Source organism: Amblyomma americanum, chromosome 10 (assembly GCF_052857255.1).
Source record: "Amblyomma americanum isolate KBUSLIRL-KWMA chromosome 10, ASM5285725v1, whole genome shotgun sequence".
NCBI classification, from domain to species: domain Eukaryota; kingdom Metazoa; phylum Arthropoda; class Arachnida; order Ixodida; family Ixodidae; genus Amblyomma; species Amblyomma americanum.
In genome coordinates, this window is record NC_135506.1 from 125,763,908 (window position 1) to 125,790,858 (window position 26,951).

General features: G+C 45.1%; 1 protein-coding gene and 1 long non-coding RNA gene across 3 annotated transcripts in view; both read right to left on the minus strand.

The window, feature by feature from the left end:
- The window catches only part of LOC144106403 (uncharacterized), a 563,571-nt gene that overhangs the window by 249,871 nt on the left and 286,749 nt on the right, over positions 1-26,951 (minus strand). The window lies entirely within an intron of this gene.
- LOC144106341 (uncharacterized) lies at positions 23,433-25,108 on the minus strand. The gene is made up of 3 exons (XR_013308976.1): positions 24,988-25,108; positions 24,259-24,687; positions 23,433-23,896 (listed from the first exon to the last, which is right to left on the minus strand). It is a non-coding gene; the product is annotated as an uncharacterized LOC144106341 (long non-coding RNA).

A 26,951-nucleotide genomic window follows, 5' to 3' on the forward strand; every position in this document is an offset into this window, starting at 1 on the left:
GAAAGCGCAGCAGAAGATGGAGAGAGCGTGGAGAACCTGTCTGTCGAAATTGGGGGCTGACTAGCAGGCTCTGCATGTCGGCTGGTAGGCAATAATCGTTTCAGTGTTTGTTATCCTTTTCATATTAGAACAGGGTTAATATCGTACATATGAAAGCAGTGTTAGCATTTTCATATTCTCCTGCAAATATTAAACGACCAGCTACTCATGAAACATGTGTTCCCCAGGTGGAAACAGATGTGCATGGGAGAAGGCTCAACGTTTTCGCTAAGTTCTATTCCAGGATACCACGGCATTCAATAATTTGGTCTGTGCTTACAGTGTCGCATTACTGCTTCAATGGCTCCTGTCAAGTGATGGTTTTCTTGGGGGAAATCTTGAAGCTGGCACCATAAAAATTGTTTTCGCTGTTTGACAATGAGGCATGCAACCTCGTATAAAGTAGCTGTGGTAAAACACGAGTGATTTTCTTTGTGTGCACTTTTTCTCGAATCTTCTGCAGAAGCGGAGCTACAGTGAAGCAGACATGTTGAAGCGCCGCAAGCTGATGATGAGGTACACGGCGTAGGAGTGCTGGACCTTCACCACTAAAGTAAGTTTCGCAGCAACTTCCGTGTTGAGTGTATTCTAGTAATTGCGTGCGCCACTGTTTTTTGTTCTATGCAATTTTTTTTCGTGCATAACTACCCAGCATATGGTAGATGTTCCTCGGCTGCCCGTGGAATAGGCTGAAGAGGAAAAAAAAAGAACGGCTGACACAACTTTTGAAATCCTTTTTCAGCAGAGGCAGGCAGACGTGGTCCTCATACTTTCACATTTACGTCGTTAAATGGATGGGTACATGAGTGTATAGCAAACAAATGCATCTCATATTTGTCTGCAAAGTCATATATCTTCAAAATATGCCGGTATAAAATGTCGCCACGCCAAGCTGGACGAGGTCATGCATGCGGCAAAGCATTAGTGCCCAGGACACCCCAGGAGTGCCAGAAGCCGAAGCATCGATAAATTTATTAGGATTTATCTAAATGATACTTTTACGTGACTGCTGCATTACAAATCGGTGTACATGAGTGGTTAGTCTCTCCAAGAGGCTAATTAATGACAATTTATCAGTGTTCATTTTGTGTAATTTGGCTGTTGTGAAAACAGCTCCATTTTGTACCTGTTGCGGTGCCTGAGTGCGTCGGCGTTCAGCTGCCAATGCCAAAATCGAGGACTCCATCCCGACTGTGGTGACCCTGACCTCGACGAAGGCGAAGTTGAAAACCGTCCAAGTGCTGCGCGCTGTCAGCGTACATTACAGAACATCATAAGGGAGTAACTGCTCATTTGTATCCACCAAAGCGCAGCCGTTAGACTACAAAAAAAAAGCTGGCTGAGCTATTACTCCCTTATTACCAATCTACTCCACCTCGGGGATTCCCCAAAACATTTGACTACTGCAGAACATCAAGTTGCCAAAATGATTCTGGAGCTCTCCATTATTTGGTCCCTCATAGTTAGCGGGACCTTAGACCCCAAAATTAAAAGAAGTTTGATTTAGTGCTATTTTTTAGCTTAGTGTGCCTTTCTAGGTATCAGGTTTCGATTTTTTTTCATTTTGAGAGTAATTTTTTACGAAGACACGTTTACTGGCACAAAAACCTTTCGATTCATATTTCATTCACATAGGCATGTTCTTTTTTTTTCTTCCGTGCAGGTGTTCCTGCTAAAGCACCTCCTCCCCAGTGTTGAGGCTTGGACCTATATAAACGGTGGCTACCCAGAGGTCTTGTTCTGCATGTGTTTTACATGCTCGCAAAATTTCTGTGCTGAGCTGGCAGCTCCGTACGCCTGTAAAGAACTGTCAAGCCTACCCACTATTAAAGGGGCCCCGAAACACATTTTTAGTGCATTTTTTTGTATGTTGGTTGCATAGAATGAGTTATAGTGATGCTATTAGCATCGGTCATCCCGCATATACTGTGGTTATTAATATTTTAATTACCTCGCAAAAACAAATTCCTGGCGCTGACGCTGTCACCATACAGTGGCGGTTTTTAGAAGCTGTTATGACATCACTTAGGGCGAGATTGATGTTTGGACAAAGAGTAAATATACTGCAAATTGCGTTAATAACTAGAGATATGCTTTGTCAAGTTTTTCTGTTTTATATTTCATTAACAAAATCAACTTGTTTGCCCTAGATAAAAGCAATGTAAATCAAGTAAAACAAAAGACGCCACCAGAGGTACTGGCTACTTTTTGCATCGAAGGACTTTGCGCCTCTCTGTAAACATCCTGCGACCTAGCACTTAACACTTATGGCTACTCGCTATGTATCTGAGAGCGGCTTTGCGGAATCGATCCGATCGAGCCATTGCACTCTATTCGCGTTCGTTTCGGTCCAAAGGAATTAAGGATGCGTTCATTTCACATTTAGCAGGCAGTGCGCATCGTCAGCTTGTGGAGGATCACCGGGTGGTGGCGCCAGATGGCGCCACGTTCCCATCAACAGCGCGCGCTCCTTGCTCGCCGTGGCCAACCAGCGCGCTAGGAGCGACGGGCGATGGTTGGCGGTAAGCAGTATCGATACGTGCGCGCTATGCTAAATGTGTTTGATATCTTGCGCAGGCTGTCAAACCGTCGCAATATCTTGCGCTCGAGTTCGGATCCATAAGTAAGGGAACGCCACTGATCAGTGTTCCCTTCTGCGCCGTCGACGTGACAGTGGAGCATCGCTGGGTCAGCCGGGCATTCACATGTTTGTTGTAAAAATGCAAACGGCGCTGCCAGCCTTGGCATGAACGAGTTGCAGAGAACAGGCAACCATGGAGTGCAAACTTCCGTCACGTGCTAAGATAGGCTGTTTTCATTGGTCGCACTGAGTGTCGTTATTGGGAGAGTGAAATGAGAATAGGAAGCTGCTGGAAAATCGAGTTGAGGGCAGCATTTTGTTTGCATGTATTTTGCGATTTCTTCATTGAATAACTCCGGTTCCTATGCATCAATTCTCGTAATTATTCTTGAGTCAGCATCTCTGTGACATGAAGAATCCACCTGAAGCGTAACCGGCATCCGTTCAAGCAGTGTTTCGCAGCCCTTTTAAAGGGACACTGAGGAGAACTCTATCATTTTTTTTGTTAGCAAAATCTGATAGTTCGGCATTTCATGGCTTTGTTGCCGCTTGTCCGGGCGCGAAATATGCATTTATTTCAAAGAAATTTGGATTCGAAGTTCAGAATTGATTGTAAAACATTTTATTCGCCGGGAAGAGCTTGGCAAGAAGTCGCGTTAAGTGGTCGAGAGTACATAGCCCTCGACGACTTTGTCAGCCCACTCCACCGCCAAAACTTGCGTTCTGGGGTCAGAGCTAGCCAGCACGGTCTCCCACCGCTCGAGAGAAGGGGCTGTAACTAGATCACCCGGAGGTGGCTCTATTTTGCAGTCCCACAGGATGTGATCGTAGGTAGCACGTTGGCCACAGTGTTGGCAGTTTGGGTTGTAAAGATCTGGATAAATGTGCGCGAGGAGTGATGGGGTGCGTATCGATCTCGTCTGTAGACGACGCCACGTAACCTCTTGTTCTTTAGTAAGGCTTTTGTCTGGAGGGGGGAAAATTCTCCTCTCTAGTTTAAAATGATTGGTGAGATCATGATATGTGATCATTGAGTCCTTCGTGAAATTCAGGGAGCCAGACTCATCCACTGCCCGGTCGACGAAACCTCGGGCTTTATTGTGGGCTGCCTCGTTCCCCGGATTCCCCGAATGGGCTGGGACCCATATCAATTCGGAATAATTTGGTGAGAATTTGGTTGCGTTAAGGATTCTAAGGGAGGTGTTTGTAATTCGCCCTTTAGCGAAATTATTGATACCCATTTTGGAATCGCTGAGGATGATGCTCCCTTGGGTATGTGCTAGGGCGAGGGCTATAGCCGCCTCTTCTGCCGTTTCAGAGGATTTCGTTTTGATTGTCGCCGAGACGATGTGGTCACCATTCTCGTTCACAACCACAACTGCAAAGGCATTGGTATTTTTGTATTCTGCCGCATCTACATAAAGTGTTGTAGCACACTGTCTGTATTTCTTATACAAGGCTTTGGCTCGTGCTTGTCTTCTACCCTCATGGTGTAAGGGGTGCATGTTTTTGGGGAGTGGTTTGATTAGTAGGGCCGTCCTATAGGCGCGGGGTAAGTCTACTTTAGCATCGTTATTCGTAGGTTGAAAGTTAATTCCGAGCCTGGTAAGAATACTCCTGCCAGTTCTGGAATTGGCTAATCGCGCTGTTTGAGCCATTAAATGGGCTTCTTTCAGTTCATTGTAGGTGTTATGTATTCCTAACCTCATAAGCCTTTCGGTTGAGGCATTTAGTGGGAGTCCTAACGCAGCCTTATAGGCCTGCCGTATCATGCTATCCAATTTGTCCTTTTCTGCTTTCGAAAATTTCAGATAAGGGGTGGCATAGAGTATCCTGCTCAGCGCAAAGGCCTGCACTAGGCGGCATAAATCTCTTTCCCTCACCCCTTGTCTGCGGTTAGCTATGCGGCGGAGTAATCGCGCCGTCGCTTCTACCGTGCGTTTTAGCTTAGTGAGTGTGTCAGTATTTTTTCCATTTGTTTGTAAATACAACCCCAGTATTCTCATGGTCTGTACCTCTTTGACAGATCGTCCATTAACATAGACGTTTATTTGCGGGGGGGATGTCGTGGTACGCCTACCGCTTTGTTTACGACGGATCACGAAGAGTTCAGATTTTTGCTCAGAACAAGTGAGGCCAGAATCCCATGCGCATGCCTCGATGATGTCCACTGCTGCTTGGAGTGTGTCTTCTATGTAGCCTTCGCATGCTTTGGTTACCCAAAGTGTGATGTCATCTGCATAGAACGTGTGATGTAGGTCTGGTATTTGTGCCAGTTTGGGGGGAATTTTGATGAGGGAGAGGTTAAAAAGGAAAGGGGACAGGACGGAGCCCTGTGGCGTTCCTTTACTTCCTAGTTTGATTGGGGCAGACTCTATTGTTCCGACCGTTATCACTGCTGTTCTGTTAGTGAGGAAGGATCGGATGTAGTTGTACGTCCTTTCTCCGGGGTTGATTTCTGACAAGTTTGTCAAGATGGCTTTGTGGGTGACGTTGTCGAAAGCTTTAACAAGGTCTAAACCCAATATTGCTTTCGTTCCTGTTCCCTCGTCAGCTTCAATTATGTCCTTGTTAAGCTGCAAGAGAATGTCCTGGGTAGATAGTTGGGCCCTGAATCCTAACATTGTTTCAGGTAGGAGGTTCATGTCCTCCGCATAGTTTTGGAGCCTATTGAGGATGACATGCTCCATGAGTTTGCCTAGGCATGAAGTTAATGAAATTGGCCGTAGATTCTCAGTGCTGAGTTTCTTACCCGCTTTAGGAATAAAAGTGATTTTCGCGTGTTTCCACTCTGGTGGTATGTTGCCTGCATGCCAGTATTTGTTCATAAGGTCTGTAACCGCCGCGATCGACGTTGCGTCTAAGTTCCTGAGAGTCTTATTTGTAACTTTGTCTGGTCCTGCCGCAGATGTTGTCCGCAGTTTTCCAATTGCGTACCAGACCTCTGCGTCTGTGATGTCTGCGTCTAAATTTGGATTAGGAGTCCCCCGGTAGTCTGGTTGTGTGGTACTATCATCCGTGTTTAGATAACGTTCTGCTAGCTCTTTGATTAGGTCTTCAGTTGTACCCTCATATTTATGTATGAGTCTGTACAGTTGACTTTGTTGCACGGGACGTGTTTGTTCTGGATCGAGCAGGTGTCTTAGAAGATGCCATGTCTTCTTATTTCCGAGCTGTCCATTGACGCTTTCACATATTTGGTTCCATTGTTGTGTTTGGAGAGTAAGTGTATGTTCCTCGATTCGCCTCTCGATTTCAGCAATCTTTTTGCGTAGTCGCTTGTTGTGTTTTTGCTGCTTCCAGCGTTTTTGGAGGCCTTTTTGTGCCTGCCACAGGTGTAACAGTTTTGAGTCTGCAATCTGCTCCTCCTTCTCAACTGGCACCACAACGCTAGTGGAGCTGACATCCTCATTCAGGGCGATAACCCAGTCGCTAAGGTTAGAGATCTCCTTTGGAGCTGTTTTGTCGCGAAGTTGCCTGAACTTGTCCCAATCCGTGGTTCGTATTTCTTTTGCTTTGTTTTTAAGTTTTGTCGTGGGGAACGTGATGCTAAGGATGAAGTGATCACTGCCAAGGTTTTGCCCGGTGTTGACCCACTTTGCGTCCTTGACGTTTTTAGAGAGGGATAAGTCTGGAGATGTGTCTACACATACACTGTTACCCATGCGTGTGTGGTCGCTCGGGTTGTTTAGCGTTGTGAGCCCTAGTGACTGTATGATTTGCCAGAGCAGGTTCCCTTTCGGAGTTGCTTTGGTATATCCCCATGCTGGGTGTTGAGCGTTGAAGTCTCCCACAATTAATAGTTGAGCCCTAGCAGCCAGCTTTACTGTGTTTATCAACAAGTGTGGGAGTCCATTGCCTTTGTTTCTGGGAGGGTTGTATACATTAAGGATGAAGAGATTTGAGCCTCCTTTTTGCCTTGGTACTATTTCAAGTAGGGTGTAATCTTCGTCCGAATCATTTATAAAATGTTGAATTGCGGTGATATTTCTATGCACCAGAGTGGCTGTGAAGGAGCCGGCTGCGTTACTAGTATCATAATGAGGTGGCAGATATGCTTTATAGCCTGGCAGTGTAGCCCTGCCGCTAGCTTCTTGCAATGCAATCACGTCTGGGGTTGGAACAGACGGTGCTTGTTGGATGTGGAGCTGCAAGTGGGCCCGCTTGCGGCGGAAGCCTCTGCAGTTCCATTGCCAAATTTCAAATTTTTGGCGTGGTGCCATGTTGGGTTATAGATGGTTGTGGCGTCGTGGACAGATCCACGGTGGGGGGTAGGCGGGCCTCGATAGTTGTAAGCCTATCCATTATTTGCTGCATGCAGGTGGCTATTTGGGATACCTGTCCCTCTAGTGTTGCAAAGCGAATATCTATCTCTGCAAATTTGGTAGTAACGAGGCCTTGGAAGGTAGCTTGTTCTGTTGATATAGCGCTAGTTCTCTCTGACAGAGTATTGATGTCTGCCCTGAGTTTGGTAGGCGCTTTCGACGGCTGCGGGGTGTCGGATTCCGAAGCCTCGGCCTTTCTTTTGGATTCCTCGCCTTCTTTTGTAGGATGCGGTCTTTTAGTTGCTATTCTGGCGTCTGTGTCCGTCGCGTTATGGGCTGAAGACTGGGACGCGTTGGAGGGAGTGTGGCAAATAGCGTCTGTTTCCATCGCATTATTGGTCGAATCCTGGGACGCGGTGGGTGGCATTCTAGCCGCAGTGGCATTCTGTGCCTGATGCGCTTGTAACAGGCGTTTAATGTCAGCCAACTCTTTTTTAAGGCTGGCAATTTCTCTGTCTCGGGATTGTAGTTGGATCTGAAACTCCTTCTCTCGAGCGTCAATAGATTGGGAGGCCTCTGCTGGCCAGCTCACCTTTTTATTGGAGCGGCTATCGCTGCGTCCGCGGCTTGAGCTCCTCTTGTCTTTCCCTGCAGGGTTCCCCAGGGGCGGGAAGGAGCTGGAGTTGTTCCGGCTGTGGCTTCCTCCTTTTCCGGTAGCACCGTGTTCCTTCTTCCTGGGCCTAGACTGGTGTCCGTGTAGTGATGAGTCGTTGTCCCCTTGCTTGGGTGTCTGGTTGCCATGGGGCGTTCCTTGTTTGTTCTTGTTGATCAGCCGGAATTTGCAGTTCCGGCTGCCTGTGTTGTGGCCCCCGTTGCAGACGATGCATACGGGTTGGCAGGTTGGCTGTTCTCCCTCAGGTGGAGGCGAGTGATTTTCTCCGCAGCGGCGGCAAAGGTTCGTTGTAGGTTTGTAGCAGACATCGGCCCGGTGTCCTACTCTCCTGCAGTTGTAGCATACCTCATGTTGCTCCCTGAAGGGGTGGACCCGAAAGACGCCGCACTGATAGATTACTTGGCTGGGTAGCTTCTTTCCAAAAAAGGTGATTTGTATTGTTCTGGATTTCCCGATCCTTCGGGCATCCACAACTTCTATTCCTTCGTTTCGGTTTCCGAAGCCTTGGCGAACCGCTTCGGGCGAGTCTCCCGCGTAGGCGTTGTAAATGACCCCTTTTACCGAGTCTTCGGGCGCCGCCACGTACGACGTTACGTTGTAGGTTTGATCTTGGAGGTTCAGTTTTTCAATATTGGCGTATGCAGTCGCCCGTTGACGATCGGGCGTGCATAGCGTAAAGGTGTTGTTGGCCGTATTGACTCTGATAATGTCTTCATTCTTCACCGTATCATACGGCAGCCTGGCCACCTCGCAGGCGCAGAAGAGTAGTAGTCCGGGCGCAAAGTCCCTCAGATTCCAACCTTGTGGTCGGCAGACGATTTTGTAGTCGTCGGTCGGTAAGCGCGGGAGAAGGGCTTTCTTGCTGAGTGCAAATAGCTTCTTCCCGTTCTTTCGCGATGGAAAATTGGAATTAGACTTGCCTTGGCCGTGCCCCTGCGCAGGCTCGTCGTCGGTTGATGCGGGCCCTTTATTCTTCAGGCCTCGTTGTCGGTCGCGGTAACGAAGAATGGTTTCCCATTTTCCGGCCTCGAGCTCCGACGGTGATATTTTCTCGCCTTCCACGGCGTACTCCATCTGTGCGGGTCCCTGGGCGCTCAGTTCCCGGCGGAGAGGTGACGAGCTAGGTCGAGCTCGATGGCTAGGCCGGCAGTCAGCCGGCAATATGCCTAGGTGTCCGTAGATTGGCAAAATCCGGCTGCAGCAGGCACTGGACAATGGCCCGGATGTCGTCCAAAATATTCGAGCCCGAAGGCTGACTCTTTCTGCCGAAAAGTGGCTTCGAGGCGGGAGCCCATGCGAGACACGTCAGCACAGCTCCGTGGATTCTCGAAGTTCAGAAAGTTTTTCCCGCCGCTCTGATTCAAACTCGAGAACTCTTATGACGACACGGAGAACTCTTATGACGTCACAGAACGGAGTGACGTGATACGTGACGTAAACGCAGACTCCGTGATTTCTGACGGCTACCGGTGCGGTGCGCAACTTCTTTTGCCAGCCTCAAAGATTCGTGACTTCCATGAAGTAAGGAAAATTCCTCCAAGGTGGCGCCTCTTCTCCTAGGAAGTCATCACGCTTGTACTTGCGAGATTATTCTGTGGCGGCAACACCTGTATTTTGGTTCTTGCTATTTTCTACATTACAAGAGCTTTGTTTTCAGTAAGAGTGGCGTTTTTGTGATCAGGAGCTGCTATTCTATCGATACAAGCCAACTTCAATTTCTCCTCAGTGTCCCTTTAAGACTATTTCGACATAGTTGACTCTAGTAACATTCCACACGTCTCAATGTGTTGATATTAGGATAGAACAGGTGACAATAGCTTGAGATTGGATTGTAGGGGATTCAACAACAGAACATCAGAGTGCGCAACGTCAGAGTGCAGAACATCACAGTGCGGACCATCAGATTATAAAACAACAGACTACAGAAAAACTGAACGTCAAACTACATAACGTCACACTACAGAACGTCAGACTACATGTTAAGTTCACGACAAGACGAGAGATCATCAGAAATAGAGAACGTCAGAACACAGAACGTCAGACGGCAGAACGTCAGACTACCTGTCAAAGTTACGGCAAGACGACAGACCACCAGAAATTTTCTGTTGTTTTTATCGACTGGATATACACGAAACAAACAATGAGACAATAAAAATGGAAAATCATTAGATGACATGGAAGCACACGATCAAATAACAATTAGTCAATTTAAAACCAAGGCAAGATACCAAAAATCAGAGTGACACGTAAGAGTTCAGTTGAGGTTAAAGAAATAATTTTTAAATTCTTTCTTAGATGAAAAAAACTTGCTTGGATATTAGTTTAGAAGTCATGGGACATAATGCTTTAATGATTGAAACTTGTTTTGGGTGCGAAAATAGCGAACTAGCTAGTGTGGGGGTTACTACAGAATACATCTGTTATTTTCTGTTGTAAGGTTGCAAAAGTTTTAAGAAAATTTGCAGATGCAACGGACGAGAAAAAAAGCCGGTTAAAGAGTTTATGTTCATAACTGTGCAGGAAACGAATGAACCCATACTTCGCAAATCGGCTGTTTGTAGATGTGTGCATTCCAACAATAGCCACATAGCGCTAGGCTTTCTTCTGTAGCACATTAATTTCATCCAAATTTCTTTTTGCTGTTAAGCTTCAGACAAGAATGCAATAATTTGTGTGGGGTGCAAATAACGCTTTGTACAACTAGAGTTATAACTCTTTCGGGAATGAGGTTTTTGCTGCAGGAGAGAGTGCCTGCAGCAGTAGACAGCTTCTTGCAGACGTTATTAATGTGGTGATTCCAGATTAGTTGAGAAATAAATGTAACGCCAAGAACCTTATGCTCCTCTACTATTGTTTTATCTTTATTCTTATATATGATCTTATTTTGCAGTGCAGATTTATTTCTTAGTGTAAATAGTAAAACCTTAGTCTTAGCGGCATTGATTATTATGCAGTTATAGTGGGGCCAGCCTGATAGTGATTCAAGCGTTCGGTTTCCCTGCTGAGCTAAATTGTAAAGATCTTCATCTTTAAAAAGAATGCTACTGTCATCAGCGTATATCAACCATTTATCTGACAGAATAATAACAACTATATCATTAATATATAGATTAAATAATAGCGAACCTAGAACATTACCTTGCGGTACTCCCGTTTGTAGGGGCAATAGATATCGTTCAATATTATGGATATACGGATGCAGTGGACTCTATCTTTTTGGTATGGCATTATTTAATTGAGGAGCCTTTCCCGTATTCCATACTGTGAGAACTTACCTATCAGGACATTTTGGTTGAGGGAGTGAAAGGCTTTACTGAAGTCAATGAAGAAACCAAGAGTAAAATGACCAGACTCTTTCTGTTCTTTCATTAGAAGTAATGCCATTTCTGTCAACCGTGCCTCCCTATATCTATATTTGCAGTCATTTCTTATGCTGTTTTTTCTCGGGGAAGTTACGAAATCTATGAAATAAAACCTTTTCAGGCACTGCTGAAGAAATCGAGAGAATGGATATTGGCCTATACTAATTCACGACATTTATATCGTCTCTTTTGTGCACTACAGTAATACTAGCCTCTTTCATGTCATCGGGGAAAATGCTGGATTCGAGAGCTCAAGTAAAAATGTGGCTAAAACAGGAGCGATATATTATATTAACAATTTTCCTGTGTTCTTATGAATGTTATTGGGATAAAACGCCTTACTGTTTTTCATGCCAATAAACGTGTAGTAGACATCCTCGGTACCATGGACTCAAGAAACAAACTGTGCGAGGGACTGAGGCTACTGCGCTTATTGTTGGTGGGCTTATATTAGCTGCTTGGGTGATATTAACAAAATGACGGTTGAAATGATCTGCAAGTTTTACACCACACAACTCTACGCCATTATGAAGTGTCGTTTTTGGGGCAGCAATTTTCCTTCTTCTACCAAGAATATCATTTACAATATTCCATACGGCAGGTGGGTTCTTAGTTATAGCTTCAGTGAAAAGGTTTTTGTAGTAAAAATGTTTTGCCTGTTTAAGCGTGGCATTTAGAATGCTTCGCACGTTCTTAAATTCTATTAGCTTGTCTTGAAATCGTGAACGTTTGATATGTTCTGAAGTCACCCAGGGTGTCTTACTTTTCCGGATTCGCTTTGCAGTTTTAATCGGGAAATGTTTTATATAGATTAAAAGGAAAGCTTCAAGAAAGGCTGAATAAGCTCCGTCAGCATCTGTCTCATCGAATAAAAATTTCTAGTTATACGCAGTAACGTCGTGCTTAAAGATTCCAAAGCACTTTCGAAAATCGTTGTTGTTTTATGGGGTTTAACGTCCCAGGGCGACTCAGGCTATGAGGGACACCGTAGTGAAGGGCTCCGGAAATTTCGACCATCTGGGGTTTTTTAACGTGCACTGACATCGCACAGTACACGGGCCTCCAGGGTTTCGCCCTTATCGAAATTCGACTGCCGCGGCCGGGATCGAATCCGCGTCTTTCGGGTCAGCAGCCGAGCGCCATAACCACTGAGCCACCGCGGCGGCCTCTGTCGAAAATGGGCTGAGAGGTGAACTCACGGGCGAAATTTTTTTGTTCGGACCAGGAAAAGTCATGAAAACTGCGCAATGATCGCTTATGTCGAATGCGATTGTGCCCGCACTCCAGATATGTGTATTGAGATTAGTGATAAGAACGTAGTGCTGATGAACGTGAAGGTGTAACACGTGTTGAAGTCTAAATGACATTGTTGTAACCGGCTGAGAGTAGTCTAAGATCGAAGTCGTAATTGTCCATGATATCAATTCCGTCCATGATATCAATATTAAAATCACCGCCACAAGTGAACGAATAAATATTTTGAGAACGTAATCCATTAGGCTGTAAAAAAAACGTGAAAAAAATCTTTCACATTATCATATGGAGGTCGGTACACAGCCCCGACGATTTCGTTACAGGTTTTTATTGTCAGCACTTCAAAATTTGCAGTGGTTGCGGAAAATTCGTTTACTTTTTTCCAAATGCAATTCTGTGATGACGTAAAGTACCAAACCACGCCATGTCTGCCCAGGCGATTTAGAAAGAAATGTTGGTAAGCTTCAATCGGAACGATGTCAAATGCAAGAATACATCATGCTTGAGATGTAATCAGGGTTATAAATTTGAATTAAAACCTCGCAACACTTCATCAACCTCGTCACGCTTGTTGCGAATGGAACGTGCATTGATGCAAATCAGATATGTCAGATTGACTGGCTAATTTAAGATCAGCTGGATAAATAAATTCAAAGTACTCCATTTTGGAAACTGCGCAGCCACTCGATAAAGTATTTCTTTACAGAATCTTGCACAAATCAGGCTCATGCTCAAATTTGATGAGCAGCTCATCATCCGACTTTCTTGCAAGAATCTTGCTTTTCAGCGTCCGAACCGATTTCCACTCCTGTTTACGCTTCCTACCGATATCTGCTCCGAGAAGTTTCTTTTGGACAGGACAAAGATGTTCGTTGACATATATCGGGTCAGACATGTCCAGATTTATGCCAGAGTTTAAGTCTTGTTTTCCTTCCCTTCATCAGAGGAGCTTCTTCGCTTTGCTCTCGACTTAAATTGCACAACAATGTGTTTTTCAGCGTCATTTCGTTTCGGCATTCTGTGGCACATCTCGATGCATCCTCAGAGATGGGTTCTTTCAAGGAACTGCCGTTCTGCATGACAATGTCGACAACGTTTTCCTTATCTTGCAGAATTAATCCCCGAATTTCAATTTTATTCCCGGAATATTGTTCTGTCTGTGTCATGCGCCCCTCAAGGTCCCTATTTTTTTTTCCTAACTTAGGCATTTTTTCTGCAGTGCCCCGTTTTCTTTTTCAAGTGTTGATTCTTGGTGACATCAGCAATTATCTTTTCTTTCACGTCTTTGATATCCTGGTGTGCATATTCTAAGCTTCGAGTTATGTTTCGCTGCTGTCACTTCAACTCGCGAGTTTCGTTTCTTAGGTCTCTTTCAATAGTTTGTTTAAAGGTTTTAAGCTCCTGTTTTCAGCCACTGCGGTGGCTGAGTGGTTATCGCGCTCGGCTGCTGGCCCGAAACACGCGGGTTCGATCCCGGCCACGATGGTCGAATTTCGATTGAGGCGAGATTCTAGAGACCCGTGTACTGTGCAATGTAAAGAACCCCAGGTGGTCAAAATTTCTGGAGCCCTTCACTACGGCGTCTCCCACAGCCTTAGTCGCTTTGGGACGTTAAACCCATATAAACCAAAACCTAAGCTCCTGTTTTACTTCCCCCTTCATTTTATGCAGGTCCTTTGTCATGACTAGCTGAGTACACGGGTGTCGTATTAGTAACGCAAAACAGAACAGCAATGCAGGTGAAGTGATTGCACCTTTGATAGCACTTGGCAGCAGCGACAACAATGACAAAAAAAGCTTCGAAGAATCTACACGTACCTGCGGAAAGAGTGCAGAAAAGTGCTTAGTGCGATGAAAGCTGTTTCCGCCGCTGCAGCCAAGTGAGAGTAGACGAGGAACGGATGCTCGTTTTCTAGTCGGCAACAGGCCACGTGGTGCAGGTCACAGGGGCCAGGTGATATGCTGTGATGACGTGGTACCGCTCTGCGTTGTAATCCGGGCAGTCAATCAGTTGTCCACGTGTGGTCACGCAGACAGCAGGAAGCACAGCCTGGTACGCAGCTCTGATGCAAGTAAACCTGCGGCAAAGAACGCCGCAAAATGCTTAGTGCGATGAAAGCTGATTTTGCCGCTGCGGCTAAGTGAGGGCGGACGAGGAACGGATGCTCCTTTTCTAGCCGACAACAGGCAACGTGGTGCAGTTCAAAGGGTCCAGGTGATATGCTGTGATGACGTGGTATCGCTGTTCGGTGCAATGCGGGCGGTCAATCAGTTGTCCACGTGCGGTCACGCAGAGAGCACGAAGCACTGCCCGGTACGTAGCTCTCATGCAGCGCCTCCTCTATTTTTACAATAGAGGAGGTGCTGTCTCATGCAAGTAAACCTGCGGCAAAGAGCGCAGCAAGGTGTTTATTGTAATGAAACCTGTTTTCGCCGCTGCTGTGAAGGCAACAAGTCTTTTTGTGGCCGTGGCGAGTGCATCCATTATTCAAACAGGAAGCAAGGCCTTCGCAATCCCAATGACCTGATGATTGAGGCTATCATGTATCAAGTATGGGCAATACTTAGACAAGGCGCCCTGCAGGCTTCAAGACCACTTTGATCTGGTGGTAAAGCTAGAACATAATTAAGCTACTGAGGCAGTTCAAAAGCGTTGTACGGAAGGATAGGGCCGAGATGCTGCTGCACTCAAGCATCCAAAAGCTTGATGAGTGCCTTAAAATGGACAGCATGCACGGCAGTGACTAAGTGGCGTTAGCGTTCTGATATTGATCCCAAAGTCGAGGGTTCGATTCCGGTCGCAGCAGCCGTATTTTGGTCGAAGCAAACTACAATACTGACGGATGACTTACACGGCCGACTTAACCGCGGTTAAGTTTGCCTCAGTTAATATTAACCACAGTTGTGCGCTGTTAGACGGAGAGTCTAACCGCAGTTATGCCACTAACCATGGTTATCGGTAGCTGAGGTTGTCTACAGGCGCGCTCACACTAGCGGGAAGCTTCCCGCACCGGCACAGCGTCAACGTCGACGCTGCCTCGCAGCTCCTCGGAATGACGCTCACACTGCGCGCGTTTTCTCGCTGCGGTAGTCTTGGAATGTGGAGAGAGGAGGCGCTGAGGGAGGACCCGAACGAGCAGAAAGAGAAGGGGATAGTCACGTGACACTAGAGAAGACTGGAAAGCGCACCCTTTTCTCGCGTCGTCGTCTTGATTAGAGTCACTGGAAAAATCAGAGTACCGCAAAGGTCGGCATTTGACTGGCAACACTGAGCGGCCACTGCCATATACCTTCCAAGCCGACTGCGTCGCAGGAAGGCCGACGTGTTGGAAGAGCTCGATATTCGGTGACACGCCGGGTTGAGTGTTTACTCAAGTGCTTTGTGCACGAAGATAATGGTTGCTAAGAGCGAAAAGAATGTTATTTTGTGCGAAGTAATGCAGCTGGTGATTGTTTTGCACGCCGATTGTGTTTACTTCCGGAACTGTGCTACGATTGTGGGCAGCAGCTTAGCGCTGCTATCGGGAGCTTATGCACGCGTTTTTTTTCCCCCTTCCGTGGAGCGAGCTACGAAGGAAACATTTCTTTACTTCGAGCCGCAGTGAGGCAAGCTTGTGCTTTTGGGCATGAACATCGTGGACCGCCGTCGGCTTCTGGTGAATGTTTCCAAGCAGGACGAAACTAACACCTGACAGTGTCACAGGTAAGTACGTGCGTTCACTGTATAATTTCACAAGCTAAATAGGATATATTTAATTTAGTTTATAATCGGATACCGCTCGTTCTGGACTCTGCCGGGCGACTTCGTCCGCCGTATACGCACGACACACCGCGACTGCCATGTGCGTCGTGTGCGCACCGGTGTTTGGCCGTGATCGTAAGACGATCTGTGCACAGCAGGCCTAAAAACCAACTTCGATGGCCATTTTGCGCACTAAATCTAGCGTGATTACAGCAACGTATATGTACAGAAGTACACTGATAATGAGCGAGCGTTTGCTACATTGCGATTTATGAACGCGGCTGTCTAGTGCGTTCATGAGTGGCTACTCTTCTCAACTTATTTACGACTGTTTTCTTATACTGCAAAGATTTGCTGCCTGTGTAAAAAAAAAAGGCAGGAACGCCCGCTTGTGACGCAGCACTTTGTTTTTATAAGTTACATGGGTGATGTATAAAATTCTTGTGGTTTTAGAGCGGTTTATGCAACATGCCCTGCATTTGAATTGTATGTGGCCACATAGTGACAGAGTGAAACTAAAGCTACTGGGTGTTCTGTTGGTTTGTATTTCTTGTTATGGATCAAGCACAACATCATTTGGGTATGCACCGTAGCATTTCAACATAAAACATAAGTATGATGACTTCAGTTCATTACAAGCTCAAAATTTGAAGCATGTGTTGTGAATATCACCTGGCCGTCGGTTTCAAGCTCAAAATGCGTATGTATACATGAGCAAAGGATAAGTGGAAAAGAGGAAGTACTATGGGCCTCGTATTGACCATATTTTAAGAAAGGACTGCAATGTGTCAGATTCTGAAATCTTGTGTGTAGGTGACCAAAGGAAAATAAATCAAAATATGAGTTACTTGAATATTATATGCTTGCAGTGTTTGGTAATATTTTCTTGAATGTTATTTGTATAGGTCAGTTTCATTTGTAATAAAGATACAGTTACAAATTACACATTCAATGAAAGCAAGGCAGTAAACAATATGAACGCTTTTTGCGCGGTAAGCGATAGCCACCTTGCATCCATTTATTGATACCATATATAACATATACATTGCTTTCATTTTGCCGACCGCAAGCCTACAGCTTTAGTCATGAATAAAGAGGAACTTTGCGCTAGTTGGCAGTACTTTTTAGAGAGAGACTTGCCGAAGAAACAGAGGACGGAGAAAGAAGGATTGGAGAAGTGAAAACACTCAAAGAAGCTTTAATTGCAGAGACATACTCAAGGAGACCAACATGTCGGTGCTCACTGCTGTTGCAGAAAGCCTGTTTCAGAAATTGTGCAGAGAATATAGATGACCCACTGTCCTCAGTGCCACAAAGGAACAGCAGAAAAAAATTCAGATTTTGCCCTGCTTCCACCCTATCTCTGTTCTGAAATGGCAGCAGAACAGTTCAACACAGACGTAGTGTTCGTTGGCTCCCACTCCCCTCACAAGTAGTCAAGCTTTTATACACTTTTCAGCTTAATTATGGTGAAGAAACTGGTTTGAAATAGGAAGTATGTCACAAAGCTTGTTGAATGTGCAGGAGCTGTGGTTTGCAAGATAGACGTAGGTCTGTTTATATAGGCAGACTGGTCGTTTACTAAACAACTGACCAAGAGAATATGGTGCTTAACCTAATAAAATAATGCTCAATATCTGCATATACACTGTAAACCCTGTAGTTTTTATCTGCTGTACAGAAGCACAGAAGTCTTAGGACAATTAAAAGACAAGTTAGCTAGGGGGATTCCTGAGGCACCTCTCATTGATAGGTTGGGAAGGGACGCATGGCAATGATAGATCTGGTGTTGATTTTCTTCAAAGAGCACTTAGGTTACTTAATTCTAGATAATATATTTTTTTTGTCATAAGGTGAGTCTTTATTCTTGTTTTTAATTTCGCTACAGGTATGAAGCTTTCACCTTTTTGCTTTTGATAGTTTTTGCTGTGATACAAATTTTTTTCCCGTAATCACAAAGCTTTCACCATTCCTGTTTAAGTGTTGTGGCTAGACACATTGCTTTCCTTAATGGGGTTATCAAATAGAGCTCATCCCGTTCTTCCTTCATCATCCTGTGTTTCTGAGTAAATCCTCTCCTTCAAATGTGATCATGAAGTAGGCACACCATGCAAACTTCAAAAATGGGTCGACTAAGACACTTTGTCACCTGTAACAAAGTGCACGTAAATGAGTGACAGTGCCTTTTTTCTCTTTATGGCACATAAGCCAAACGTGCTTATGCTGAAGAAACTTGGAAGTGGAGGTACACCTGAAGAAGAAATTAAGAATGGCTTAGTTTTGCTCCTTCCGACTAGCAAACTGCCTGTAACATCCATCATGTACGGAAGCTACAAGTTCTGAAGCCTAATGAATTTTATGATTTCTTTTCTCGGATTTATAAAGACAACTTTAACTAAGCTTCAATGCATGTGTTGCTTGGAACGTATCACGATCTGTAATTACTGTGCTAGCAAACTAGTTTCAGTTGCAGCGCCAATAATCACAATGGCAGTGAGGTAAACCAAATGCCCCTGCTGTTGCGCCCTTGGGTTAAGTGGAGTAATCACTGACTAAAGAATAAAGAGTAGTAATAGTGGAAGCAACTGCATTTCTTTCATACATTAAATTTTGATGGCACTGCAGAGGATGCTTTGCTATCTGTGAAAAGCTTTCAAAAAGCCCATGGGATCAGCAGATACAGTTTGAGCTATGAAATTGTCTGCCTTGTCATAAACAAACTACTCTGCATTACTCTGCAGCTGAATGGCACCGACAGAGACATATTCAGCCAACGGAGGTCCTCATCTGTCACCACTGGGAAGGCACAGCATTACACAAGAAAGGAACCCTCTTACAACTCACAACAGCGGGCGCTGGTGACTGGTGCCAGGACCTTCCCCGCAAGCCTTGTTTCTTAGAAAATATGCCGGTGAGCCAGTTCCTCTTCATCCGCATGTTCCAAGCAAACACTCATTCCAAAAGTATACATCACTGACCTCACCTCCAGAAGCAAACAAGTTTGCTTCACCTACGGAACACACTGGAGGCTAACACCACCAGTGTAAATAAACAAAGTAGAAGCACTGCAAACAGCACACGCAAGACTAGAAACACATATCACCCCTGCAGTCATCTTGAACAGCAAGTGGAGTTTGCTGTACAACATAACAATAACAGCTACCTTGTGCTGAAAACACAATTTAAAAGTACCAACTCTCAAACAGCAACACCCTTGGTGCATACGAACAAAAATAAAATTTTGTACATATGACAATGAAACTGCAAGAGCATGAACACCAGAAAACACCGATTGCACAGTACCTCCTCAAAACCACAGCAAAGTCTGATTTCATCCTTTCTGAAGAATACAGAAAATAGTTTTTGAAGCTACAAAGCCTTGCATACAAGCCATAATAAGCAGAGTGAGCCAGTACTCTCATCCTAAGCACGGACCAGAACAGCTTCTCAAATACACTTAACATTTTGCCAAGATGACAGTATATAAAGCATCATCTACCACACAAATATGAATGTGTGCTTACAACCCACCTAAACAATGCAATCCAAGAACATTTCAAATGCATCAAACTGCTTGAATAAATTTTAAAAATTCTATGCTATGCGTACAGCTTCTATACAAAAAAAATAACAGCAACAATGAACAGCACTAACTGGGTTCAGCTCACAAAACTCCTGCAGGCATTTTTTCCCACATAGTGCAGCAAATTAAGCATTAGTGGAATGGCTAACAAAGACTAGACACAGAGGCACAGTCATTCAATATCTGTGCCTTCCGACTCCCTCAACAAAGACTTGGTCAGGTTTTAAAAAAAAAACCAGAACCAGCTTGCAGTGATGAGCCACGAGTCAGAAATAAATAAATAAATATTGCAAACTGGAATAATTTCTTCTTTGCCTGACCCTGAAGGCTGAACTCAGCATGGAACATCATATGTGACCAAATTCAAAACACATTTCACACCAAACACACATGGCCATTGTTGTTAGAGGACTATAAACACCTAACTTTATTGCGTGTTTTCTTCTGTCAAACGATGCGTTAGACATTAGAATACATGGGTTAGTGGGTGGTATTTGCCTACAACTGCTAAATAATTTATAATTGAATTTCTTCTGTCATGTTGTTTTGGTTTCATTGACCAATTACGCCTGTCATTTCAAGTTAATGTTTTGGTCACGTGATCCATTAAAAATTAATATAATCGCTGATGTGTAGTTTCAATTCACTACAACATTTAATCCAGCCTCTTTCAAGACCTGCAATGACAAAAAATGACCTGTCAGGAATTATATCAGTTTTTCTAGTGGATCAAGTGACCATCAACTTGACGTCACAGTCGTCGTTTGGTGAAACTGGAACAGCATCAAGAAGAAATTCAATTATAAATTATTTAGCATTTGTACACGAATACCACAGGCTGCTCCATGTATACGAATGTCTAACGCATCGTTTGAAACAAGAAAACATGCAAGCAAAGATGTGGTGTCTATAGACCTTTAAGGGTACTAAAGACAGTGACAAGCCCATATTACAAAAACACGTCATCCTTTTCAGCCTGAGACACACAAAACGTAGAATAATGGTACCCCGCTGTCGATTCTTAGCACAGTGCAACAACGTACTGATATGGACACAGAATCTATGCTTGAAGAGCTAGACCATTCTGAAAGTTACAGCTCACTTTACAGTTGAAACAGCTGCACGCATGCCAACACTTTTTGATCCGCACTTAGAGTTCTGTGCTGCTTTCCTTTGCAGCATTTCATTTTTTGCATGCAGTGCAAAGCGCAGCCTACACAACAAAAATTCACGCACAACTTTGTCTGCAACATTGTGACATACAGGAAAAGCCGTGAACGTGGGCTCCACGGCTGCAATGAGGGTTCTGACTTGATCAATGTTGGCTTTTCCCATGACAAGAGACTCTTCATTCTCCCTGAAGTAAGTCTCCACGCACTCTATGAGGTGCATAACATTTTCAGATGGTGTGCAAAGAGATTGCTTGTCTGGAACGTAGTTCTTGAGTGCCAAAAACCTGTTTTCATTCTTTGCCGGCTGGGCCAATAAAGCTGTGCAGCTCTCACAGAGCTTGTGCTTTTTCATAATGTTGCGTGCTACATAACCAGCGACATACTCTAGAGACTGCTGTTCTTCAGGCTCAAGGTGTCCTACTTCCTCTGGCATATTTATATTTCCTAGTTCTTCAGCCAAGTCAGATCGGGAGGAAAGAAAATCTGTTAGCTGAACAGAGTCATCAATGTCGTAAGAGCCATGCCTGCTTGGCTTGAAAAATTGTGCCAGGACAATGACTCTCAAAGTATACTTGAATTCCCGTGCCCTGGGCACGGGCGACTTAACTCTTATCGTGCTAAATAGGTTCTCGAGTGCGTCTTGGCAGAGGCGACTCAATAGCAGAAATTTCAAATTCTTGCTTTGCACATACAGTTCACGTAAGTTCAGTGCAGTTGTAGTTGTTATTATTATGCCGGCCTGGATAGGCTTCCATGTTGCATTCGTCTTTGCTTTGTCAATGATGCGGAGGTTCCTGATGACCTCCATGAAGTCATTCAGGAAGGTCACAGCTTCCTTTCCCTTTTCAGAGCAGAGGTCACTCAACGCCATAGTTGGCGTTCGAGATGTCATGAGGGAAAACCACTTGAACACCTGGTCCACAAACCATGCTGTCGTTAGGGCCTCTTCGTCTATTTTGCCCTGCTCGACCAGAAGCCGTAGGGCAGATGCTACTGCATGGTTAAATACAGCATATGCTGTGCCTACATTCATTTTTTCATAATGACTTGGATTTAAATGTTTTAACTTCAGGCGTGGAGCAAGCTTCAGACTATGCTTCTCGTCAATCTCGCATAGCTGCTCTAGGTACTTGATGGAAACCTGCAGAAGAAGCAAATGATCACTGTCGATTTACATGTGTAGGCTAATGTAGCATTTTGTATGTTTGCAGGCGCTTGCCTCTCATGTAATGCCCTCACAAAGGGACACTTGAGTTATCTGAATAAATAAATAAAACTGTAAAACCATATTTGTATTTATTTGAGCTGAATCCTATACATGCATCACACTGAAGTATGCATCACACTTCATTGCAGATGCAAAAGTCGCAACATTTTTCAAATAATTAAAATCCATTGTGCATGCTGTGTGGTGAACAGCAATAAAAGACGGGTTGAGACTTATACAGCAACTTACCTCATTGGATGGCAACTTGTTCTTCCGCACCGTGTCGTCGTCTAGAAGGATTTTTTGTTGCCGAACCAGGTGCCCGCGCCAGTGCTTCAGCAGGTGGGGTGCGTCCGCAAGGAAATGGAGGCTTCGGTTGTTTCCACATGGATGGGGGCAGGTGGTCCTTGGACGACCATACTTAGTGGCCATGATTCCACGTAGCCTCCAGATGGCTTGATTTCCTCCACCCATATCTGACGTAATGCAGTCCACCGATAGGCCGATGCTTTCACAGCGCCTGATGATTTCAAATAGCAAGTCCAGTACTTTGGCTGCATCAAAGGATTCAGCTGAAATGAAAATAAAATGCTGAAACCTTTCATTTATTTTTTGCACATTTTACTCATAGGGATATGCATACTGATGCTGCATTTATTGCATTATGCTGCTATTAGTGGTGCCTCTCACCCGCTCCACACTTGGCTGGCACACAGGCAACATGGCAGGGCACAAGGCCAAGTCGATAACCACTTTCTTGAAGCCTTGCTTCATTTTTTCATGCTATCTTCGTTCACTCATCAGCCGCTTAGGAGGTTTAGCAAGCAAGTAAACTAAGTACCAGCGATGACATGTCATCAGTAGTCGTGCCAAGGATGCTGCTTTAGTTGTGCGAGACATCACTTCGCATACCTATGTAACAGTCTATACAGTACGGACAACTCATTTCGGCTTTATTCTGTGGGTTGTCATTGTCTGAGACACTAGGTGGTCTTAACCAACATCAACTGCACTTTCTGTAAACCTGCCCTGTGCATTAACTCGCTACCATCCAAGAAAAAGTAGGCAGTTCAGTAAAGATTCTAGGAGGAACGTTGCTACTCCATGTTACACATCACCGGCATGCAACTCTTTAGGAATTGGCCAAACAGTCCCTGCAGTTATGCACATATGAAAAGTGAAAACATTGTGTTGTTCCCAACTTTACATGAAAATTCACTTAACCCTTTAACTTCCAACTGCTACTTACCTGTGAAATGATACCCGACAGTCTGCTTCCATCTTGATGCAATTCCACCAAGCATGAAAACCAATGCATGTGTGGCCAGTACAAGTTCTGCACTTGGGTCCGAGGAAGGAAGAGTGGGGCGGCCTGAAGAATATTTCAAGAATGCTTATTTGGGGCATAGCAGTGCAGAGCTGTCCAGCATACATTATAAAGTAAGCATGTAGTGTGTTTTATTAGCACAGGAAAGCACCAAAAATAGAATCAAAACAAATATCGCTGAGTTGGGTTTAGTAGCACATAAGCATCTAAGCCTGTCATGCAGCAAGCTTAAGCAAATTAAGTTGGACACCACTTTGATAGCTTTGTTTATCAGGTATAACAGGTTTCATCTAAAACTACACAAATATAAGGTATTCCAGGGATGCTTGAACGGCTTTCTGTGTGTACCTATACACACACATTTAGTCATTAACCCTTAGATATTGAAATTAGTGCAGTAAAAAAATTAGTTGCATTTCATTTTTGTTTCCACACTGCTAAATTAAGTATCACATGCCAGTGCTCATTACTGCATTGGTTTTAGCTGCAAGAGAACTACACTGCCTGATATGTAAACAACAGGCCGCATTTGTTTTTGATGAAGCCTTACCTATGACGGAGCGTGTTGTAATATCATAGTCCAAACCAGGTGTCAGTTGCATTTCGTCCAGCATTAGAACCGCATAACGCTCTTCATTGTGGAATGTTGCCACTTTTGATGCCAAAGCTGGAAACACTTCTTCAAGAATACCTAGAATGGCAAGAAAAGAGCCTTTTATTATGTTTGATAGCTTTAACATTAGTTCAAGGGTATTGTAGAGAGCATAATTACAGTGTATCTTTGCTGAAAAACATGCATGCTGGAATGATCACTGCTAGTTTTCTTTGAAATTCAAAATTACAAGCTTCAGCCCAGTGTTTCAAACAACCTCCCTTGTCACTATCAGAGCATTTATAAAATCTTTTCTAAAAAGATGAGTGCAAGCCTTCTGCTGCCGCCTAATATTTGTAGCTGTACTTGCTATGTGATCATCGGTGAAGTCAATAGCTAGTCCTGAGTTGCACCTGGAATTTGGAAAATGTTATTATAGAGCTGCAAACATTGCTGCATACCTGGGGTAAACTTGATGTCTTCAATATGCTTCTGAAGTGTGCGTTCAGCAGGGAGCGGCCAGCCATTACCTCTCAGGTACTCATAACCTCTTCCCCCACAGGCAAGTCTGACCTTCAGAGACTCCTGAATTGTCTTCTGAGTCCATGATGACCCTCTCATTGTTCCCTTTTGCAGGACACGGAGCTGGTCTTCTGCAAGAAGTCCATTAAAAGAACTTCTCAGGGCGTCACACTCCATTTCCGCCCTTGCACGCTTTCTTCTTTCCAAGTTAAGTTGGCGTTTCAGTACGTCAACTTCACTGAACATGTTGGGAGGTGCATCCTCTTGAATATCAGAGGTTATGGGCACTTCTGTTGCCACATCAGCAGATTCATCATGATCATGTGGCTCTTTTGAAGACTTGAGTCCATCTGCTATGCTGTCAGCAGCTGCAAAAGTTTTCATAGCAATTTTTTGGTTTCCAACACTTTTTGTACCAACATATCCAACTGCATTACTTGTAGTGCTACACTTAAAAGGGCAGTGTTAATGAAATAATTGATGTTCCTCTGTTTGGTCACCGTATCAAGCCATGATTCAGATCGTAAAAAAGTTAGAAGATCAATACCAGTTACATTCAAGTACGAAATTGTCCATTTTGCATTACATGTGGCTACATGATAACTGACCGACAACGCACTGCCGCAGTGTATGTATGAAAAAGACATTTTGATTAGGGGGAAAATTACCTATTAGCAAGTTTTCCTCTTCAGGTTCAGCCTGTTCTTCAGCCAAGTTGTTTGCTGGTGAATTAGGAAGGCGGGCGAATGGTGGCTTTCTGATTTTTTTTGGCACACGGTGAGAAAAAATACTTGGAACAGCTTTGTGCTTTAGCCTCTTCTTCCCATCCACTCTAGCCTTCTCAAAGTCTTCTGCACAAAAGTGGTCCTGCAAATTTTGTATGGTTAGAAGTGTGATGCTGGTCACCCAAACGCTGGGCTGCCCAAGGAGGCTCCCAGGGCTTTTTGAATGAAGCTTTGTTTCAGACATGTGAAACAAGAAAAACATGAAAGATAGCTGCAATAACAAGTTTAAAGACCAACTCAAGAGACAAAGAATACGTTAAAAAGGTTTAGAAGTTTACGCAACTAAAATAGCTCATTTGGGTGCAAACGCGCACGTGGCCGCAAACACGCAGCTTTAAGGATTGCTAACATTTAACTCATTTCTATTTTTCTACCTATGCCAACACAACTGCACAGAAAGCGGCCGTTATGCGGACGCATGACATGCACTGACGATGTTTTTATTGACTGTGATCGTCACGGTCTGCGAAAAACAATCAGGTGCATGGATCGAGTGACTCGAGGCGAGAGCGCGCTCACGTGCGCGGGGAAATCATGCGAGTACGTGGTGCACGTGAGGACGCGGAATTCTCGCGTGGCAAGTGGACTCTAGACAAGTGTTCCTTCGCGTGCCACGAGCACGGAATAATCGCGTGCGATGAGCAACAAACGCGAGCACGTGTACGCGCGCCAAGAGTGCGAGGCGCTAACGATCCCTGCAATGAACTATTTTCGTAGCATCGCTAACACCGCGTGCACTTCGCTTAAATATCTTCTAAAACAGTGCCGAAAAGCACAAACAAGGTGTACTTACCTCGCACACGCGGGAGTTTTTCGTAGGCTTGAAGTTCTCCCGGCCGATTCTGTGTAGCCACGCAGAACGACGCTCTCGGTCATTTTTCCCGGTCGGAATCGAGAAAAACGTCTTTCCAGACTCGGTTCGGTTGCTGCATCCGAAGGCGCAGCAGCCAGGCATGATTCCTTGCAGTCAAACACGAGTGCGACAATCAGAAAACAAGAATCGTAGGGGACCTGCGATGTCTGCGCTCTAACTCAGCCGGCCCGCCCGGCGCTTGGAAGGTATATGGCAGCCCAAGGTCACGTGGTACGGTTGGGCCAGTGAACGCGTCGGCGGCGAGGGGCAAACGAATGCGGTACTCTGAAGTTTTTCCAGTGACTCTAGTCTTGATCGTCTGCTAGCTCCCCTCCCGTCGCCCTGGCAAAGCAGCCGCCGAGTGCCCGGCCGGCCGGCCGGACGCGCGCAGCCTCAGCCTCCGCCGACGGGGTCACTGAACTGGGACCGACGTCACGGTTCACGGTCGGCGCCCATTGGCTGTTCTCGTCAGCGGCACGGGAAAAAACCGAACCCATCGCTCTGCGGGACGGCACAGCAGGCTGTCCGCGGGAGAAAACCGGCTTGTGCGGGAAGCGGCACGCGGAAAACGTCCTGCGTTGCGCGTTTTCCCGCTAATGTGAGCGCGCCTTACCTCAGTCAAGCGGCTAACTGACACAATGGCTGCCACCATGTCGGCTGAGCCCGCGATGCACGCTGCCACATCAAGTGAGCCGAAGCGTGTGAACTGGTCTGTTGCCACAAGAGAAGCACTGATACGCATCTGGGAGGACAATCTCTCGGCTCGGCGGTCAAATACGCGCAATGCAAAAATATACAGCGCCTTGGCGGACTCCCTGAACGCAGGCCTGCCGGCAGGCGAAGGGCCGTATTCAGCACAACAGATCGGGCAGAAGCTGGAAAATCTCAATAAGCACTACCGATAAGTACGAAAGCCATTTCATATAGTGGTGTAGTTTACAAGCTATTTTAGTGCTTTTTAACGCTGGTATGTGGTGCGCTGCACGTACGTACA